Here is a 17,120-nt window from a genome sequence, read left to right on the forward strand (position 1 = left end):
TTCTCCTATGTAGTGTTGGGAGGTTGGGAGGGAGGTTGAGGCCTACAAACCCCAAATAAAGTAGAGTTTAAAATAATGAGCGCTACAGGGGCCGATGGGAGACTGAAGGAAAGTGTGGGCTAAAGGGTGCAAACTTTCCGAACTGCATGACGTCCAGGCAGGGTGGCAACAGACACCGCATTAATTTGATCTTGGTAATAATTACGTAATGTATCGGATCGTTATGCTATTTACCTGAAGTATATAAAACCTTTGTTAGGAATTTAATATTGCTGCACAGAAGGGGCGCATGCCTTCAATCCCAGCACTCAGGAGGTAGAGGCAGGCAGATCTCTGGGTTTAAAGGCAGCCTGGCCAACAGAGTAAATTCCAGGACAGCCAGGGCTACCCAGAGAAACCCTGTCTCAAAACACAGACAAACAAGCAAAAATAAAATAAAGCAACCAAAAAAAAAAAAAAAAAAAAAAAAAGAAAGAAAGAAAGAAAAGAAAAGAAAAGAAAATTAGGTAAACGAGCCTGAGAAAAGCAGCAAAGTTTCTTTTAGTGAGAGAATGGCGTCTAGCAGGCCAAAATGTTCTTGTTCAATTAAATGCTATTGAAAAACTGGAGTCAATGTCTGTCGGTTGGGCAATGGTTGTCAGTGTGCTAACCTGCAAATTCAAACATTGTCCAAGTATGTAAAAATGCATTGCATAAAATTGTGGTCTGGTGTTAGTTGAAAAAAGATGAAAACATTATCCCTAAAACTAAAATAAATTTTAAAAATGATTTAATAAACGTTTAAAAACAAAATTTTTACTTTATTACTAAATTTAAAAAGTAAAATTTATTTTTTAAAATAAAATTTGGACAGAACTTGATTTAAGCAGTTACTAGTAAAAAAATAGGAATGTAAATATTTTTAAAGTCATTAATTTTACTTTGATGGCTTACGGCTGGCTACTTCTAATTACTTTTATGCAGTGACTCAGAAGCTGACAGATGACAGAGGGAACAAAATCGGGTGCTTTTTGAACCACCAGAATATTGAACACATTGGGCAAATGGATCTCTAGATAACGGCCAAGAAAGGCTGCTGGCTCTGGTAGCACAAGTCCGGGACAGCTACAACTCTGAGGCAGAGGGGATTTTAAATCGAAGGCCTGCCTCGTATAAGGCTAGTCTGGGCAACTTAGTAAAACCCTCTTTGGAACGTAAAAGTACAAACAGAGGGGCTAGGGACAGAGCTCAGTGGCGGAGTACAACCCTGGACACTAAGGAAAAGGAGAAATGGAAGAACTAGTCAGCCTTCCCACTAGTCACCACTGCTGTCACTAAAACCCAAAAGCTAGGGCTTGGAGGGTTGGGTCATTGCAGGGAACCTGGGTTCAGTTCCCAATACCTACACTAAGCCATCCATGGTCACCTAAACTCCAGTTTTAGGGCACCCAACACCAACCTCTTGCCTCTGCAGGTACATGAAACCACATTAAATGAAATTACACATTAAATAAAAATATAAAAATAAATCATAGAAGCTGCCTGTTTCTTTAACTTCTCTGAAACCTTTCTATGAGGCCCTTCAAGTGGAGTGCTGAAGTGCAGCCCTAGACAGGACCAGGGATCCCCAGACTGACCGTTCGGTCCCACTAAACTTTACTTACCAGGAACCCCTGACCCCTGACCCCTGCCCTGGCAGTAGCTCCTGCCAGGCAAGAGCTGAAGTCACATCCATGTCCTTTCTGAAGCCTCTGGCATTGGTTAAAGAGTCTACAGCACTCAGGCTGGGCATAGTGGTGCACGCCTTTAATCCCAGCACTCTGGTGGCAGAGGCAGGCAGATTGCTGCTGTGAGTTCGAGGCCAGCTTGGTGTACAAAGCGACTCCAGGGCATCCAAGGATACACAGAGAAACCCTGTCTTGAAAAACCTAAAAAAAAAAAAAAAAAAGAGTCTACAGCACCCTTGGCGTTCAGTCCACAAAGCCTGCTCAGCCCTTTCTCTGTGGCAGACTTCACATAACAATGAACAAAATGTCTGGAAGTATTTTCAAAGACCCGACAGACATGTTGGTGGTGTGGACCCGCAAAGAGCGTGCAGCCACCACCTAATGGTATCTTTTTAGCAGCAAGCATTAAGAATTTTCCTTCTGCCCAGGTGTGGTGGCACACACCTTTAATCCTAGCACCCGAGAGGCAGAGGCAGGGGATCGCTGTGAGTTCGAGGCCAGCCTGGTCTACAAAGTGAGTCCAGGACAGCCAAGGCTACACAGAGAAACCTTGTCTCAAAAAAAAAAAAAAAAAAAAAAAAGAATTTGTCTTCCTTTTTAAAATTTTCATTGTAGAAAAACACAAAGAATTCAGAAAAGGATGGAGGGGGAAAAAACCTCCCTGAAGTACTGTTATTAAGGAATAAGTATAGACAAGTAGTGGTGGCACATGTCTTTAATCCCAACACTTGGGAGGCAGAGGCAGAGGCAGACAAATATCTGTAAGTTCAAGGTCAGCCTGGTCTACAGAGCTAGTTCTAGGACAGCCAGGGCTACATGGAGAAACCCTGTCTCAGAAAGAAAAAAAAAAGAAATAAGTATAATTACAATTTGGGGATAATCCTTCCTTCCTACGTGCTCACGTCACAAACAGGTGAGAGTTGTGCTCTAAAGGATACGGTTCATCTAAGTAGCAGGCAATCTGTACTGGATCTCTTGAGATGGTCCTGTTCAGCTGTAGCATGGAGTTAGCTATTGCTGCCATCAATATATGCCTTCTGTGTTGGGCTCCACCTTTGACGGAAGCGCCCTAAGAAAAAGGAGGGTGACAACAGAGTCTAAGTGGGGATGGTGGGGGGGAGGGGGTGGGCGGCAGCATGTAACATTCCATTCTGTAGAAAACTAATTAAGCTCAGGAAGTAAATAAGGTAGCTTCAGGAAGTCCCTGAAATGGACCAGATTCACTAGGCCTCTTGCTGTCTGCACGTATATAAACAGTAAGGCGTGCGGGGGGGGGGGGGGGGGGGGGGGGGGAGGGGGGGGTGGGGGGGGGGGGGGGCGAGAGGCTCCCAGACAAGTGGGGCCTGCTAGAAGAGAGTTACATTAGCCAAGCTAGCTGGGAAGACCACTCTCTAACCTGGGGAGCTACCCACAGGCCATGCAGTGCTTCCTCAGCCTTCCAGCTCTCCTGAGGCAACACTCATGCCGGGGTGCATGTGCTTATGTGCTTTAGTGCCACAGCTCTCTTTGAGTCACATCTGTTCCTAAAAGGTAACTTATTAGTTCACCAAATTGGACTTTGGTGAGGTGAATAGAAATTTCTTCACATCTTGCCAGAAATAGTGTCACACAACAACCTGTTAAAGAAGTCTGCAGAGTGTAATCCAAGCCAGTGTCTTCATATTCTCTCTCACTCCCTCCTTCCCTCCCCTTCCCTCCCCTCCCTCCTCCCCTCCCTCCTTCCCTCCCCTTCCCTCCCCTTCCTCCATCCCTCCCCTTCCTTCCCTCCCCTTCCTCCATCCCTCCCCTTCCCTCCCCTTCCTCCTTCCCTCCCAGTCCTCCTTCCCTCCCCTTCCCTCCCCTTCCCTCCCCTTCCTCCATCCCTCCCCTTCCCTCCCCTTCCTCCTTCCCTCCCATTCCTCCTTCCCTCCCCTTCCCTCCCCTCCCTCCATCCCTCCCTGACTCCTCTCTCTCTCTCTCTAGGCCAGAGGTTAGTGTGTCAAGTTTCTTAATTAATCAATTGTTCTCTTTATCTTTTTGAAACGGCCTCTCTCATTGACCCTGAAGCTCAGCCCTTTGACTGGGCAGCTGGTTAGCTAGCCCCAAGGATCAGCCCATCTCTGCCTCTCCATTGTGGAATTTTAGATGCACGCTTTATGTGCCTGGCTCCTATTTTGGTGCCGTCATGTTTGGGCAGCAGGCCCGTTACCGAGAGACCCATCTCCCAGCCCTCAGTGCTCTCCTATCTTACAAGTACTACCTGCTTTTCTGTCCAGGGTGGAAGGAGTCTTTGACGTTTAAAGGGGACCCGCACACAGTGGGTGTTCCCTGCTGGACCCTGGATGAGATCCAAACCACATCCAAACACCTGTTTTCATAGAGAGATCCTTTATTAAGTGGGGAAGACAAGTTACAGTGGCAGCTTTTTGGCTCAGGCAGAAACACAGCAGGTCTATTTTGGGGTGTGTGTGTTTCAAGACAGTGTTTCTCTGTGTAGCCTTAGCTTTCCTGGCCTCACTTTGTAGATCAGGCTGGTCTCGAACTCACAGTTATCCACCTGCCTCTGCCTCCCAAGTGCTGAGATTAAAAGTGTGTGCCACCACTGGCCGGCTAGCAGAGCTAATTTTTAAAAAGAGGAAAACCGGAGGTCTGTGTCAAAATGGGCCAGGATACAGCAGTGTATTTTGATTGGGCATGTTAATTGGGCGAACCAAAGGGGGCTTTTGGTTGCTGGACTTCAATACTTTGATGGCTGGACTTTGATGGTAAGCCTCAGGAGAAGGAAGTGGCCAAATAAGGGAATAAATCTTGGTGGCTAGCTTTAGGAATGTATTAATGGTTTTTAGCAAGGCAGGAGGGATAGGGAGAAAGGTAAGGCCTGCCAGAGCCATGCTCACCACACTGGAGCTGACCACACCACACTGGAGCTGACTCTTTCAACAGCGGCATTAAATTGGCCCATTCTAGCTGGGCATGGTGGCGCATGCCTTTAATCCCCACACTCAGGAGGCAGAGGCAGGCAGATCACTGTGAGTTGGGGGCCAGCCTGGTCTACAAAGCGAGTCCAGAACAGCCAAGGATACACAGAGAAACCTTGTCTCAAAAAACCAAACCAAACCAACCAACCAACCAACCAAACAAACAAACAAACAAAATCCCAGTCTGTTCTAGAGCTGACGCATTTCTGACCCCGACCACAATTCAGGTCCTTTAAGTTCTAAGCTTTCATTTTTGCACAGGGTAGTGTTTGCCCTGTCTTCCTTCCTTCAGCAAAGAAATCTTAGGATTTTCTGAGAATATGCTAGAATAGGGCAGACAATAAGCCACTGCTCACATTGAGGAGACTGCAGGCCGGTGGGGAGACACGTAGAAAATATTATAAAACGCTGTCAAGAGTTGCCCTTGCCCTGTGTCCTGACAGTCTGCGGATCCAGAGTGATTCCTTATGTGACTCACAGTGTGGCACTGCTCTGTACTAAAGCACTGTGGTGGCTATGACCACATTCCGAGTAAAGGCCAGATGTTCACTGTGTTGTGACTGTGTTAAAACATTTCATGTGTGTGAACATGTGCATACATAGCAGCACGACCACATTCAGAACCTGCATATGTGTTAACATGCATGCATATACAAACATGTCACTTGGCTCAGAAATTGCATGTGTGTGTGAATATATGAAAGAATGTTGACAAATGACAATGTTTTGAAACTACATGTGTGTGAACATGCCTATGACAGAAGAGCTATGGTTGATGACAATGCTTAGAAACTGCATTATGTATGAACAAGTACACATGAACATGTGACCACACTTGGATTCTGCATGCATGTGAACATGTGTGTACACACTGCCAGCTCTATCATGTGCCCCGTCCCCAACACCCAGATGTCCTTATCTGCCACGGCTCCTACTTCCTCCCTTTATTCAGCCCCATCACACGGCCACATCACTGCTCCTCAAAACCACCAGGGATAGTTTGATTGTGCCCAGCTAGAACGTCCTTCCCTCCACAAGGCAGGACTCCTTCCTGAGTTCTTTCAAGTTGGTGCCTGATTATGAATTCCTGATATCCCTGTTAAGGCTGTTCTTGCTATCCTACTCAAATGGAAACCCCTGCCCTGGAGGAAGACTCAGCCAGAAATCCCAACGCTTGAAAGGTGGCTACACGATCAGGAGTTCAAGAACATTCTGGGCTATAAAGCAAGTTTGAGGCAGTCTGTATGAGACACCATCCCCAAACAAAACAAATGGAAAGCCATCCTACCCACCACCTCGGACAGGTTCGTGCGTTGTTTGAAAAAGTCGTAGGGCTAAAGTCAACAGGACAGTGCTTGAAAGCATGAAGAAGGAAAAGCACTGCAAGCCCGTCAGCCTAATGACAGTCCTCTCCAGTGGCATTTGCTGACTGTTCCTTCAGGCTCCTCTCTGGTGATACATGCGCACGTGAGGATTCATTTTACGTGAGCAGCATCCCAACGCCCATGCTACCCTAACACATTTCCTTTCCCTTAGTATATATGGCGAGCTCTCCGTGTCAACCAGCACAAACCACTATCTCTTTAAGGCAGTCTGCAGACTCCATTCCTTTACACGTTGGAGGCAAAATAAAACAGTTTTTAAAAGAGTATAATCACAGATGATTTTATTTCCCTCTATATGCTGCTTCTGGATTTGAAGATCTTTCAGCATGAATTACTTTATGAAGACATCATTTTAAAAAAAAAAAAAACCAACTGATTCTCTTTCTCTCAGCCTCTCAGCTTAGGACCACCATTGCCCTTGGTTGGTAAAGCATCCTCATGTGCTTGCTGGTAAACTATTTCTCGATGTTACTGAGTTACCATCTTCCCTGTGCAGAGCACCGTTTTAGGTAAGGAACCAAAAAAGCTCATCTTTTTCTCCAGGAAATCAAAGGCACAGGTGAAGTACAGGTGCACGGTTGTAAAAACTCCACTTGTAATTTGTCTCTTATGTGTGAGTTCACCTTGGTGTGCACGCCTGGGTACCCTGGCCTGCGTGTGCGTGTGGTCAGAGGAGAGCTTGCTGGTTAATCAATGGAGCTTGGTCTAGTGCTATGTATTCTAATGTTAATTATTTTGCTCCCCAAGGTCTGCTTGCTGTCTTTTACAAGCAAACTATCGGGTACCCAAAATGATACTGTGCAACTTTGCCTCCAAAATTATCCCTGATTGGCTAAATAAAGTTGCAGGGCATAAGTAAGGTAGGTGGAGCTAAGGTTGGAGGACAAAAAAAGATCACAGGAAGGAGAGATTGGTACCACAGAGGAGGAGGAGAAGGCAGACCCATGGGTTAGCATGAACAACCAACCATGTGGCCAGGAGGATCCTGCTCTAAGGATCGTGATGCAGGAAAGCAGGCCAGATGAGAAACATGTGCAAGAATTTATGGGATATTGGATGGGAAGTAGTCCAGATAGGAATTATTAGAGCAAGTGGCATGGGATATATTAGCTGGGGCCTGATAGCTTAGGGGGGTTGTTTCTGCCCAGCTCCAGTATATATGAATATTAAAAATCTAATAGGTATCTATCTGTGTCTTGTATTGATATGATATGATGTGATGGCAGATTAAGTATAACCACCAAAGTAATTATATGTAATTAATAATAGATAATAATAGGACATTTTCTACCATGGAACCAGGTTTAGTGGCACTTAGTGGCCTTTTCCCACTGAGCCATCTTGCTGTCCCAACCCTATGATTATTATAGGTGCCTCCAAGTATTCTTTGTGTTACTTTGTGTATCAGCCAAACATGACAAGAGATATTTCCAGAAAACAATTTGTAAATGTCTTTTAGAAGTTAAAATGATATGTAATGGAACCTAAGAATTTAACTCCTAGGCGTGAAATGGAAACTTAGACTGGACCAAGCAATGCAAATCTGCAAGTGACCAAGTACAAAACCGGGCCTGTTAAAGCTGTCAAGAATGAAGCTTCCTTTATGAGCAACTTAGTGAAATTTAGGTGATGTAAACTGACTACGATGGTGATCCAGAACAAAATAAGTAGAACACATCCAAAATATAGAAGGACAGAAACGAATGGGTTACCTATGCTTGTATACGCAAGTTGGTGCAGTGTGTGCACGTGAACTACTAAACTATGGTGCAGAAGTCAGACAAATAAGCCATGCACCAGCCTGTTACACTGGCCCATTGCTGCCTCTCTGCCTCCCAGCAGGCATGGCAGAGAGAGAGAGAGAGAGAGAGAGAGAGAGAGAGAGAGAGAGAGAGAGAGAGAGAGAGAGAGAGAGCGAGCGCATCTGTGAAGGCCAAGCAGTAGGAACTAGAGCTGAACAAGATGTGGGAAGCACGGATGGCCAGTTTGGTGCCTCTACCTGTTATAGAGGGGCAGGCCTTGCCTAGTTATACAACCGGCAGCGAAGCTTATGGAGCTGAAGGAAGTCATGGATGGGGACTGTTCTATTCCTTACAGTGTCTGAAGAGCCATGGTTGTGCTTCTGAAAACAAGGAGTATAACGCAGAAGTTCACCATAAGTACACTATGGCTCTGAACTTTACAGAGTGTATGCATTGCCTGAAGACAGATGAAAACGCTTATAAGAAAAAAACATTGCCAGTATCTGACAACAGGGTAGGTCCACGTGTGATAGGGATGCCTAAGGAAGCCCACACTGCTATGCAAGAGAATCCATTCATAGAGAAGCCCAAGAGGGACGTTAAAGAGGTGGAGCCATCCCAGAATGTCCCTTGCCCAGAGGAAAGGTCAGGTAGTTCAAATAAGGCAAGCTTCATTTGAGCCCAGAAGCAGGCTGCTGAGCAAACGCTACCAGGGTTGCTTTTTAGATAAGAGCAACACATTTGGGCTGTGGAACTAGCTCAGTGGGTAAAAAGTGCTGGCTGTGCAAATATAGGACCTGAGTACAGATCCCTAGTGCCAGCTAAAAGCCAGGCTTGGGCACGCATGTCTGTGACCTGGAAACTGTGGGGGCTGGAGAAAGAGGTAGAGATAGGTGGATCCCAGGAACTTGTTGTCCAGCCAGTCTAGCCCAAATGGCCAACTCCAGGAGAGACTGTCTTTAAAGGTGACATCCTGTCAACCTCTAGCTTGCACACCCACATAGGAGAGTGCATTCATGTGCATGTACGTTTAAAAAATCAGGAATTTTGTTATACCAAATATGTATGTATACGTACATATCATAATAAGAGAGACAGCTCCAGAAATAGGAGAAAATGTTCCCCATTATATCTGTAAGGATATAATATCTAAAATATATATGTAAAAGACAACCTATAAAAAAATGAACAAAAGACCAAAAAGATGTTTCTGAAAATATCTGTCCACACACACATACTGTGGCACACAAGTTCCTAAACACGCACACACAAACACCAAATAAACATTGTTAAAATGTTCATAGCTATGTCCTAATAGTGATCTAGAGTATTCAAACATTTTAAATTAAAAACAAGAGAGTCCATTGTGCTGAGAAAAAATAAGCCATAACTATCCAACTACCATACTAAAAAAGAGATAATATCTATTTTTCTAAACAATATCAGTGAGTTCAAGAATATGCAAGCGAGAGAGAGAGGGGGAGGGAGGGAAGGGGGGAGGGAAAGATGGAGTCAGTATAAGTTAAAGTGCAAAATCATGTGAAAAGAAAAAAATTATTTAGTAGAAAATTAAGCACTTTGGGCTTTTGTTGTTATTTAAGATTTTTATGCTTCTGTTTATGTTTATGGGTATTTTTGTCTGCATGTGTGTCTATGCACATTGTGTGCAGGATGCCCAGAGGCCAGAAGAGGGCCTTAGATTCAGATGGCTGAGCTGGGCTTGATGGCACACGCCTTTAATCCCAGCACTCAGGAGGCAAAGGCAGGTGGATTGCTGTGAGTTTGAGGCCAGCCTAGTCTGCAAAGCAAGTCTAGGACAGCCAAGGCTACACAGAGAATGAAAAACAACCCACCAAAAAGAAAAAAAAAAATCTGACAGCTGTCAGCAGCTATGGGGGTGCTAAGAACCAAACCTCGGTCATCTGGAAAAGCGGCCAGCATTCTTAACCACTGGGCCATCTCTCTAGGCCCTAGAGAAGTTATCTTTTAATGGTGAGGAGGAGGAGGAGGAGCAGGAGGAGGAGCAGGAGCAGGAGGAGGAGCAGGAGAAGGAGAAGGAAGCACATTATACTCAGCACTTTTTAATTACAGGCTAGTTCTTATGTGAACTTGGATAGTTTAGTTTATTTTTCTTTGAAGGTATATTTTTATGCACATTTGTGTGAATTGTGCATGAAATTAAAAGAACACAGTGCATTCATGAAATATGATAGACATATGTCCAGGGCTACCTAGGCCTTTAATTTATTTGATACTAACTTAATTGTTAAGGATAGAAGAAATACTAGTTAATTCCAAGGCAGGAGGAATAGCAATATGAGGTCATACCTCTCAAAAAATAAGTAATAAAACTTTAAACTTTTTTCAAGTAGGTCTCAGCAGTCACTTTACCATTTATTTCTTGGCAGTTTTGTTTTTCGGATTTCATTAAATCCATTCATCTGCCTGCTCACGAATCATGCTTGTCCATGAACAAGTGGCAGTCCTGGGCAGGCTTGGCAGGGGAAGAATTAAACCAACAAAGTAGCCTGAGTCTCAGTGAATGTGGCAGGGGTTTTCCAAACCCAGCTATCTTAAACCTAGGGTTAGCCTAACATGGTAATATGGTACGAGAGAATACAGGCATGACCTGGCATCCAGACTGCCTGGAACACTGTGCTTCTAAATCTGAAGCATGGCACACCATGTTCCTGAACATTCCCAGAAGTCAGGACACTGAATTGTGAAATATCATGAGTAGCCGGTAGCTGGCCCGTGGACGAGTGTGCATGTTCCACGTCGCCTTTAAAGTGTCCCGCGCCCCAATAGAGACCCTCATGGTGTGAATGCTCACTGCCCAGTCTGAGATAATATGCTAACCAATTACAGTCAACAGCTAGGCTTCCACTATAAAAATGGTTGCTCGTGTGCAATGAAGCAGACACTGTTTGGGTGTGGCTCATCTCCCCACCCTTTAGCCCTTTGTCTTGTCAGGAGATGTCCAGGTAAGGACAGCACAACACAGCTGAACTTGATCCAGAGCTGTGGCTGCTTGCTGCATGGCTCAATCCCCGAGACACGTTACAGATCTGCAGGCCTGCCTACCTTTCACACCTGTTCCTGAGACCAGAGCTCAGGACTGCATCTCTGCAAACAAACAAACAAACAAACAAACAGGGCAGTTCTGAGGATGGTTCCGGCTTTCCTATTGAGTTGTTGTCATTGACCACCTTGTCACCAAACACTGCTTTGATCTAACTGTGGATACAACCTTAAGTAGATTTTCATTTTGCTCAAAACAGACATGCAATGAGTAGCAGCGAAGTCAAGTTTGGAAAAAGAAGAGCAGAGCTAAACTTTCTTTCAAAGCTGCTGTACTGTATAGCTTTCCCTCACAGTGACCCGGCCCTCACAAAGAGAAAACAGTCTCTGTGTTTTTCAGTTGCTCCTCTCTTCCTTAATGTCCAGCTTGATTTATTGTGGAAAGGAGTAATGGCAGTCTTTCCAGGGCAGAGGGGACAGAGCTGTCATAAACAGCTGGGCTGACTCTTATCAGCACAGACCAATTGTCAGCTCTGCTTTCTTCTACCATAAATATTTCACTCAAGACCGAACTAGAAGAGTGTGTCTCTATCCACTTTATGCTGGGGAAGACAATATATGTGATTGTACTCTTAGTGTAGTTTTGGTAATTTTGTTTTCTGTAAAAAGGAACCAATTAAGGATTATAAAACCTCCAGCTTCCTGAATTGCTTCGATTGCTTAAATTTATAAACGGCTTTCATGACCTGAATATCCCAGTTATTCAGGCATTTGTTCCACTGTTAAAGACCCGGTGAACTGGTATCTGGGAGTTTTATATGGATAGGGGAGGCACATTCCTGGCACACTGCCTTAATGGAGGTACACTTAAGATAAAGTCTTGCCTTGGGAACGCAAGCTAGAGACTAAACTAGAAAAGTTTGTTTCAGACCGGTTAAAAATGTAAAATATAGCTACCATAGAGCTTAATTGTACAATGGTAGCTTCAACTTCTGCTATCAGGAGACAATGTTTTGCATTTTTGTGGGCTTGGCCTACAGCTACAGCCATATTGGACAGATGTTTTTAACTCTAAACGCAATGCAGAATTACCTATCATTCCTTTGCTATGCAGATTGAATATTTTGCATGAGCATTCAAAAACGCATGTTTATAGTTTTAGCTTTTTAAGTCTATTGTTTTCTACCACCAAGTGTACTCTCTACAGATGGAAATTCAAGCCTTTGATGGGTGGTGAGGAATCGCTCAGAAGTATGAGTTACACACAGATAGACATATTACACGTAATGTTGGGAAAGACTAGGTTACAGTTTCCCAAATATGTAAAGGAGGAAGCCGTATCTGAAAGAAACATTTTAGGAATTCCAGACGATAATCCCCAACAGCTGGCCCTGCCTGCCAGACTTGGTCAATGGGACTGCTGCTGCTTCCCTTTGCACAACTCCCCACCCTTCACTGGCATCTTCGTGACAGCAGACTGGCATCCTCATCGATGCTGCTCCTTATTACATTCAAGACAGCAGCAGTAAAAGCAGGCAAAGCAATTAAGCAGTGTGGCATCCCATTTTTAGTTTACCTTCAAAAGCAGCCAAGGAAATCTGAGAATGTGAGGCTTTACAGCTACAGGGAACTGTGGCAGAGGACATGTTTTTTTGGAACTCAACAATTTTCTTGCAGGGAGGGTACCTAACACTGAATGAGCAATTACAAAGAATGTGTCAAATTTTAACACTGAAGACGTGGTTTTGTGTTGAAAAATTTGATACTCCTCAACCATTCTACTTCAAATACCATAAGACAGGTTTAAAGCAAAATTTGAAGGCATATGTAGTGTAGTTTAGGATTTTCATAATATTAAAACTTAGTTTGGTCAGAGGTAACCAAATCGTCTAGGTAACAGTGTTATGAAGAGCCCACCAGACATGACCACTCAGATACTTTATAGCCAATTGAAAGTCTTTATTTCAGCTGGCAGGGATTATACTCAGGTATTTGGAACCTAAGTGTAGCCCTAGCATTTAGAGTAAGGGGCTTTTAAAGGCAAAACCTGAATTCTGGCACTCTGGTATCTTGCTTGGCAGCTGCCTGTGAAAACTGGGGTGGGGGTGCGTAGCAAGCAGTTTAACAGAAGCTAAGCTAAGCAGTTAGCTGGAGGGGAGGTTTGCACAAGCAGGAAATTTAACAGAAACTGAGATAAGCTAGCTGGGGCATCCTGGCCTCAGGTTCCTAGAATAAAGCTGTGTATTTTTCCATGTGATTTTCCATCAAGGAGATCAAATTCTAGTTAAACCTGAGGTCTCAGCAAGGATACAAGATGGAGGAGCCTCTGCGTTGTCTAATCTTGTCACAATCTCCACTGGTTCTATAGGTATGAGTCAAATTGTTGACTTGTCCTGTTCTAGGGGAAATAATGGGTCCTAGGGGACCGGTAGCTTAATTTGTCATGCAGTTGAGGATGCAGGGCGCCACCATTAGCCTGATCAGTACAAGAATCAACGGACAGTAAGGTGGTCAGCCAGGGGTACTAGGTAAACAGACTGACACCAATTATCAGATCTATGTTTCCTTTAACATAGGCCATGGAGAAAGCATATCAATTGTCAATGTATATGGTAATAGCCTTGTTTTCCCCCAACAGAGTGCTTGAGTCCAAGCTAAAAACTCATTTTGTTGAGCTGAGGTTACTCTGCTTAAAGACTGGCCCAGACAGTCCACACTGTCCTTGTACACCTAATCCCATTTTGGGCAAATCTGCCGCCATCTGTGAACCATACCTCGTCTGGTGTCATCAACAAGACTTCAGTCGGATCAAGCCTGACATACTATATCAATATATCAGGTTAGTCATCTCAAGGCAGTCATGCTGGGGTCACACAGGGTCATCACCTGGCAGGAGACTGGTGGGGTTGAGGGCTGATGTCTTGCAGAAACAGATGCAGGGTTGGTGCAGAAGCAGGGCTTGGTATGGAGTCACTTAGGTATCAGACATCCATTGGGTGACCCTCTCAAGTAGGCAACAGAGTAGAGTGTGGGGACGTCTGGAAGTTTGTGCCTTAATCTGTCAGCTTCTTTTATCAGCAGGGCAGTAGCAGCTATGACCAGTACACATTCTGGCCATTCAGCTGGGACTGGACAGGTCTCTTGGGACAGATATACCACTGGTCTTTTCCATGGTCAAGGCTTTGCATGAGGACCCCTGTAGGCAATGCCTCTGGCCTCATTCACATACAAGGGAAATGACTTAGTAACGTCTGGGATGGCCAGGTAAGGGCAGATACCAGGGCCCTTCTCAAGGCCTCAAAGGCCCTCTGCTCAGTCTCAGTCCATTGCAAAGGCTGCATACCATAACCCTGTTGTTGGCATAGTGAGGCTTAGTAATCTCAGCAAACAGCCTACAATATCTAACCAACCCCAGGAATTTCCATTTTTTCCCATGTTGGGGCAGGGATTTGCAGGATGCCTAAAACATGGTCTGGCAAAGTGTCTGCTGTCCTTCCTCTAGGTTGTAGCCTGGCTATGTGACCTAAGGAATGCACAACTGGGCCTTCTTGGCTGAGACCAGAAATAAAACTCCTTGTTGTCTGTTCACATTCCTCCTCGGCGGTCATAACTTTGAGGCCATCTGCACATGCTGGAGCAGGGTGCTTTGAGAATATTTTTTGTCTAAATTCCAACAGATCTGCACTCAGGTCCCCACCAAATAATGCTGGTGAGAGCAGGGCATGGTGGTGCATGCTTTTAATCCCAGAGGCAGGCTATCTCTGACTTTGAGGTCAGCCTGGTTTACAGGTTTATCACAGCCTGGTCTGAAACAGCCAAGGCTACACAAGAGAAACCCTGTCTTGAAAAGCCACGTCACACACACACAGCAAAACCCAAACCAATGCTGGTGAGTCCGAGCCCCTTCTCATGGCCTTATTTGCCTCATTTCTGGTCTGTTTCCCCAAGGACAGAAATCACATGAGCATTTCCTTCCCTGTTTTCAGGTGTATCTCTGTCACAAACTCTCTGAGCAATTTCTCAAAGTTGACTTATTTATCCCTTTAAATTCCTCTATATCTGGAGCTTTCTTATGTCTGGGGTGAATTGCATGACAAAGGTAGAATCAGTGGCTTGCTGGTTTGGGGGAATCTAGGTCTATGGGGGTAAATAGCCAGTATGTGTCAAAAGCCTTCCCAGAAACCCAGTGTGCAATTCATCAAGGTAACTAAGTAAGTGCTATGTTTTCTGGCTGCTACTTTTAACCCTCTCAATGTTTGTTTTAAAAAAGAAAAAGCACATTACCTTAAAAGTTTCCAACAGGTTTTAAAGGACCTGTGGGTTTTGGGGTCTTCCAATTATTTAACTCACTAATAGAGGTCAGAAACATGAACCTGTAAGTTTAACTTCCAGGTCAGGCAACTATTCTCTCTTCCATGCAGTAGGGTTGAGAACAGGCAGAAATTTTGGGTCTCTCTGGGCAACCTGGCTGTACCACAATTTGGGTCACCAACTTGAGAGCAGAGTTTTGTTTTGTTTTTTGTTTTTCTCCTCTGCATAGGTGTCCTGGACTCACTTTATAGACCAGTCTGGCCTCAAACTCACTCAGAGATCCACTGCCTCTGCCTCCCCAGAGCTGGAATTAAAGGTGTGCGCCACCACAACTGGCTCGAAGGCACAGGTCCTAAGCCAGGAAAAATCGTTGGTTATTAAACTGGTGGCTATGTGTTTACACAGGCATCATATATACTCATACAAATGCATATTTAAAATAAATTTTAGACAGGCAGTGATGACACACACCTTTAATGCCAGCACTCAGGAGGTAGAACCAAGTGGATCTCTGAGTTTGAGGCCAGCCTGGTCTACAAAAGTGAGTCCAGGACAGCCAAGGCTGCACAGAGAACCAAAAGGGGAGAAGTTTTAATTTCAGCTATTATACTGTCAACTTCAATCTCTGATGATTCACAAAGCTCATTAGTATCCTGTATAGCCTTGATGTCTTTTCTATTTAAATGAACTATTCAGAGCTTATCAACTACTAAGATGTATGGGTATCTCCAAGAATTCATGCACCTATGGCTTCCTTTGCAGAATTAAAAAATACTAGCATTAGAAATGACGATCTAAAGCCGGGTGTGGTGGCACACACCTTTTAATCCCACCACTGTAAGTTCAAGTCCAGCCTGATCTACAAAGTGAGTCTAAGACAGCCAAGGCCACACAGAGAAACCCAGTCTCAAGGGGGGAAAAAACAGTGATCTATGGTGCAAGTACCGATCTTCTCAATGTACAAGTAAATTTTCAAGCTTCCAGAGCAGTGAATATAACTTTCACTGCATAAATACTGGTATAAATTACCTTGGAAACACTCTTTTAAGTCAGAGATCAGCTCTCCAAATGGGCAACAAGCCAATTCATCTAAAATGGGGGGAGGGGTGTTTCCCAAGTGACTAAAGTCAGGTATACTCCAGCATTTTCAACAGGTACCACTGTTCATGTACTACATTGAAAACTGTAACTATTTTCAGCTTCATATAGTATTTTTCTCATAGCATGTGTACAATGGTTGATAAAGAATGACCCCACAGGCTCATATATTTGAATGTCTAGTCCCTAGTTGGTATGATGTTTGAACAAGGTTAGGTATGGGCCTGTTGTAGGAAGTGTCACTAGGGGTGGGCTTTTGAAACTAAAGTTTAGAGCTACTTCTCCAGCACATGCCTGCCTGCATGACTCCATCCTCTCTGCAATGATAAACTAAGCCTCTGAAAATCTAAGCAAGGCCTCATGAAATGCTTTCTCTTATTAAGAGTTGCCTTGGTTATGGTGCCTCTTCACAACAATGAAACAGTGACTAAGATGTACATACATATGAATGTATGGATATAAATATGTACACATACATACTTAATTTTTGTAAAATGTCTCCAAATGCTTTTTATAAATTACCTGCCCAGCTCAGCAAATTCAGCATATTTACAATTTTAAATCACAAGGATTTACATTGTCCACCAAAATGTCACATCATTTCTAGACACATGGCAAATCAGTGATATTTTTGAAAAAATCTTTTATTCTTATATGCAAAGATAGTATCAGCAGTAGGTAATAGGAACATACTTTTAAGTTTAAAATTAATCTTCCATTTTGAAAGGTTCAGTACTTGTCTCCTCTTTCTCCCTGCTCTTAAAATACTTTACTCCAACAAAACAGCAGACAAAAGTTTATTCCCTTACTTTCCCTTAAAGCCATATAGCAACAATTATAATTGCTCTTCAGAATTTAGGGTATCATTCATAGTTAGCTGGATATTTAATCACAGAATGG

The sequence above is a fragment of the Acomys russatus genome, chromosome 11 (assembly GCF_903995435.1).
Source record: "Acomys russatus chromosome 11, mAcoRus1.1, whole genome shotgun sequence".
NCBI classification, from domain to species: domain Eukaryota; kingdom Metazoa; phylum Chordata; class Mammalia; order Rodentia; family Muridae; genus Acomys; species Acomys russatus.